This window comes from Varroa destructor, unplaced genomic scaffold (genome assembly GCF_002443255.2).
Source record: "Varroa destructor unplaced genomic scaffold, Vdes_3.0 BEIS01000001.1, whole genome shotgun sequence".
In the NCBI taxonomy this organism is placed as follows: domain Eukaryota; kingdom Metazoa; phylum Arthropoda; class Arachnida; order Mesostigmata; family Varroidae; genus Varroa; species Varroa destructor.
Window position 1 is genome coordinate 23,563,777 of NW_019211454.1, and position 6,000 is coordinate 23,569,776.

The following is a 6,000-nucleotide window of genomic DNA, read 5'->3' on the forward strand; positions in this document are numbered from 1 at the left end:
ACCGTCGGATCATCGTAATATGGTGCCAATTGCACTCGCCAGAACAAGTACCTTCAACCTTGAACACAGCTTAAGTCGCTACTTATTCATAATTTGTTATACCGTCAATAAGATGCATCGGTCAGAACGTAGGCCGCAAAAATTGTATTACGAGATATTGTTTGTTAAAAACCTAACCTTATCTTGTATTACGGTAATAGGACTAAACATCAATGAGACTTTAACACGTACGTAATACATACATGATAAATAACTGGCACCAGAGCTTTATACCCTGAAGAAGGCAGTATATTTTCAACCTTAATATCCCCTTCAACTGCGGACTGAAAATCCATCTGTTTATCTTTACTGTTTTGCCTACATCCTTGATCAGCTACAATACGAATTGGACATACGCAGAAAATAGCACGGAGAGCTAAAAAGTTTATATTAGCACCTGCAGTTCATACTGCCGGTCGTTCCATATATCCTATTGCATCGTGCTGAACTCCTTAGGCGTGCTCTTATATGTTGCAACTATGGTGGCTACAGGTGTGAGCAGAGAGTATGAAGAGGAAGACACTTGCGGGTGATGAGAGGCAGGATGTGTGGGTCCTGCTGCGGGCTGGTCTTGTTCGCGTTCTCGCGTCGTAGAGTCGAGTGAAAATAAGTGAGTTGTTCCCTGCCACTATAGCCACCACACTGCCATCACAGCGACCACTGCGATAACGAAGACCGCTTTTTTGGGTTTCGCCGGTGCCGGCCAATCTATAGATAAATCTGTCTGGTTCTCTCCTCCCTACCTTCTGATGGCGTTCTTTTCTGATGATGATGATGGTGGCTTGGTGGGTCCGTCGCTCGTTCATTCGACCATTTCTCCCAACGCTGCGATGCGGTGCAATGCCGGTCAAAGCGAGTGCAAAAGACGCCCGCTAGGAACCAGTAACAGCGAAAGAAGCGATGAATAAAATTAGTTTCTCATTAAATCTCTCTAGTTTTCGGGTAGGGCTCTGCATTAGCACAGACGCACGCACGCACACTCCTGCAATCATACTCTATCCTAACTAATAGGGCTACAACTGCCGCTTTCCATAGACGGACGCTTTTGCCTCAATCTGTGCGCGCTCTCCGCGACTGCATCTCGATCCTCATCTCTGCTTTTCAGCGACGGATCTACCCTCAGTCCAACCATTCTGTTACACCTGGAAGCCCAATTTTTAGTCGTTCAAGTCGTTTTCATTTACTCTCAGTTGGCCCCGTGATGGTCGATACGTGTGGGTAGCTCCTCAAGTTTTTGTGGGACTAACCACTAGGGCCGGGGCAGAATAGGGAGTAAAAAATGAGCTGAGAAGAGTACATCAGAGGTAGCTTTGGTAGGGTACGAGACTGCGTCTCTTCCCTCACATAGAGGATGCCCCTCTTCCCCTGCTTTCGTTCAAGGAGAATCTGCTAATTTGCTTAGAAGAATCATCCTGCTTATTTAGACAGCTCAGATTGCCCAAGTTATAACGGTACCTAAGAAACGATCATTTCCGTCGCCGATATCGCAGAGACTAAATGAACGAGACGGTGAGATCGCCTAGGAGAGAGATGACGACGATCGTAGAGTGGAGCAAATATGGAGATGAATACCGAAGTCCCTGCCTTACATTCCAAGCACCTTCCTATAGGACTTCCTATGCTCAGATAACTTCTCGTCCCACCCAATTGAGCAGCTCCATAAATATTTCAGTTTCCCAAATGTTCTAGAATTGCTTATCAATTGAAACTTATATTATCTGAGTGATTTGAGTACATCACGTAAAAACGGCAGCAGAAAGTGAACATGGTGAGTACGATACGGCGTAGCTACATTCGGAACAGAACATCGAAAATGCGTATAAAGTTTAAAGGCGCTTGTATCGATCGTACATATAGGTTTCGAAACAAAACTCTCGTTCAGTTCCAATTTTCCCATTCCACATGTTTCCATTACAATGTTATATTTATATAGCGTGCTATGGCTCTTAAATGAGGTATCTATACAAATATATACGAACTTAAAGGGCACCGTCGGAAGGAGGTCTGCTAAATATTAGTTACTATACGCGACCTAAACTTGATACGTACATCTTAGTTTGAAGACAGATACACAACATAACTATTGATTGCTGTGCCGTATTATGCATGGATTTTCACATATACACTAAGGACTGGAAAAAGCGAAAGGAACTTATTGAAACTAAAGGAACTTGATGAGAAACTTTTTTATGTGTTACGTTAACGATGTGGCAACTTACGTGGTTGGGCATTCGGTTGCCACCTTCTGTCACCGCTATGTTGCCATGATAATGGCACTTAACTACACTTACAGGAAACTCCTCCAATAAATACGTTAATTTTTGTCGATATTCATAATGTGTTCAAAGCTCCCGCGATAGTTTCCCCACCGAGTACAACGAAAAGTTCTTCCCCTCCACCGGTGACTTTGTCGTTTTGCTACTTTCTGTTCCTTTTTGTCCAATCAGTGATTTTTGCTTACTTTTAAATTACCTTAGTTTGATTCTTGTGAATTGTCTGCGTCTTTTGTGTCGTGTTTACGTGTACTCATTGTTGCTTCAGCGGTCTCTTTCCCGTACTTCTCTGCTGATAGCTCCTCCTAGCGGCGATTTTTCATTTCGCTTTCCCTCTCATTGCCTCCCGTAGTCGCCATATTGTTCGCTATGTCTTCATTTATTTCCTCTGTTTATTTCGTGATCTATGTTATTGGCTCACTCTTTTTCGTATCAACCCCTCGTGAGCAGCTTCTATGATTGGCTAACGTTTGCTCGTTGTCATCGTTGTCTAATCTAGTGATAGAACACTTTATATGAACATGTAAGCGTATGAAGGCGGCCTATTCACACGTAGCCATACATACAACGCACAGCCTCTTAGAAACGGATTTACAGCCTATGTACCTCTCTGTACAAAGATACACAGTTTTATATATACATATACTAGATCTGTCTACGGCGGCATACCTATGCATGCAGGCATGCAACGGTGGGACCCATATGCGTACAGATGATTAGTTTATACTTACTTGTACATCTGTGTTAAACACCCTCATATTCACAAGATCAACTTTAAGGCACCTAGAAAGTGATACCGGGAAACGTAATCTAAACCACGACCCCAACCAAAAAGAGTAACAAAAAAAAGAAACGGACACTGTGATCGTGAGCAGGAAGAAAGCTGCCCAACTTTTCAAACAATCAGTCGCACATTCACAGGCAAATTAACATGAATCTATTATAAATCATGAAGAAATCAGCAGAAAGAAAACGAGATCTATAGGAAGAGATCCTAGAATAAGTAATAGCGGCAATGAAAACTGCGATTACGTAGTCATCTTCGTTGCCGTAGCGTTGTCGCAGTGGGCGGCGTTTGCGTCGACGTTTTCTGTTAATACTGTACAATGCAGCCAGTTGTTTGTGGATGTCATCTCAGCGGTACCACGACACTTGTAGTTAACATGATGACAGACAGACGACAACAAAAATGGAAAAGCAAAGAAAAAAAGATGAGTTTAAGTACTTGCAACAACGACAAATCTCGATAAGAAGGGAGCGTATGACTAAATGAGAAGTACGCGATGTCGAGGACTGGGACGGTGGCACGCCGGGGACGCAGTGAGAAAACGGACGGCGGGTAGATGAATAAAAGAGATGAGATTAGCAGGTGGACAATTGACACAAATCATTCACGTCTATGAGTGTAGGTATCTGAACATGTATCAGAAAAAAGAAAAAAATCTGCGAGACAGGTAGACACCGCTAAGCACACAATGCCAATAGGCAAACAAAGAAAATCCCGTCACACAAAAAGCCCGTCGCCAACGCAGTCTCTAGCTGGCCGGATGCGAATTAGCGTGCATCACGACTTCGCCACGTCGATCGTTCCTTTTCTAAAAAGACCTCAAGACATCAATACGCAACTGAATTACGCATCTATCTTGATTGGTCAACATCAGATGTCCACCAATGGACCGTTGTCTATTACAGCATATGTGCATTAAAAAAAATAGATTTAACACGGATAAGAAGCATGAGCTCTCCGCGTCGATGAAGCCATTAATATTGTAATAGGTCATTTGCCCGTCATAAGAGTAGCCGCACGTTTCAACAAACACAGAAATACCAAACAAAAATAAACAAAGTATATAAATAAAAAAAAATGTTAGTGTTTTTATTAAAGTACCTGCGCAGATGGTTGTTTTCGGTTTTCACACTGGCGGTCTAGGGCCGCGTACCCGTCACGGGTAAGACACACAATCAGGATGTTGTCTATGGCCTGTACGGAGTGATTTTTTTAAATTATTTGGGTTCTCAATACCAGACTAGCATGCGTTCAATCACATTTGTTTTATATAATAATAGACATATTTAAAATAGACCCCAACCTATTTTCCGATTTACGGCGATACTGACGTTAAGCTATCTTGTTCTTCTTGGCTGCTATTTGTTGCCGATAAAATACAAAATTCGATAACAAACGTTTGGGAAGATGCGGACGAAAGCCACCTAGTCGAGAAGTTAGATAAAAGTACGTGAGTTCTTTACCTTAGGTATGTACAAAATATACAGGTATTATAACATAAAACGGACAAAGCAGATTATACACAAAGCTCTATGTCCTGTTGTTCTGGTACTCCCTGTATTTTCGAAACCTTACGTTGAACAGAATCACAATTGAATCATTGTGAACCTCTTACATGGACACACATTAGTAAAGGTTAAATTCAGCTCGGCTCTCTTTGAAAATCAATTAGCCCTACTTCCGGTGCTCAAACAAAAAAAATCATGGGAAAGCGCTAACGGATCGTAGCATTGATACTTAGTTACATCCATATTATATACCATATATGTAAAATAGATTGTCGATTCCTGTTATCCTGCTGCGTTCGGTTCTTCCTTTGCCTGTCGCCTTCCATGTCTGCCTGCTGCGTCTTGATCTGTCGGTTTCTGTTCAATGCAAACCATTTGATTAATGGACGAGTATCACACTCAAGCACGCACAGGCACAGATCTAACAACAACTATTCGTAGATGTACTACCGGCAAGCCAGCGGTCTTGCTTTTGAACCAACACGCTGGTAAATCGTTTTATAGTACTACCGCTACCGACAGGCTCTGTTACACGATCACTTCGGCTTCAGCTCTTATCAGATATCTCTGGCCTCGTCTTCCTCTATGCGCTGTCAGCGATCTATTACCGCTTCTGCTTGTGTTGTTGTTGTTACTACTGCTAGTTCGTCTATTCTATAAAAAAAAAAAAAAGACGTCGGATTAGCAACGTTCACCACTCAACGATCATGCAAATATAGAGAAATGGCGGGGAGAGCGTGTCCGGTGGCGGACAGAAGCAGCACCCTAAGGGGAGTTGTTGTTGTCGCGGTCGTCACAGCTTTGATAGCAGCGAATAACCGAAAGCACATTAATATGATCAGCATCAACAATATCATGGTAATCAAGGCGAATGTCATGTAGTCATCATGGATCATATACGAAGTGACCGTTTCACCATCGCTATGCCTGTATGAATATATCACAAGTATGAGAAACGCTGTTTTCAAAATTTCGCGCCATATTTTAGGTTGAACGTTATGATTAGCTAATGCAATATTAGATTTAAGATGAAGCTCAGAGAGCATGCAGGAATCGGCAGCTCGTTAACTGTTCTATTTTGCCGCCGTAAGAAGGATGAAATTGCTCGGTAAATTCTTTTATTCTTCCTAAGATGAGTACCTATGTGAAACTAGTATATATATATATATCAAAAGCAAAAGACAGCACTTATATAGCGTTGTGTTGAGAGCGTTCCCTTCAGTACAACTATCCGGCATTGCTTTAGGTGACTGAGCAAAGTACGTCTATTCCGAGTTTAAAATTTCACGTGTCCCTAACTTCAGCAGGCAAATACGTCAATAGTACACCATCACAGGGACACATTTGAATGTTAAACTACATGTGCTTTTATGAAAACGCTAAGCCTCAAACT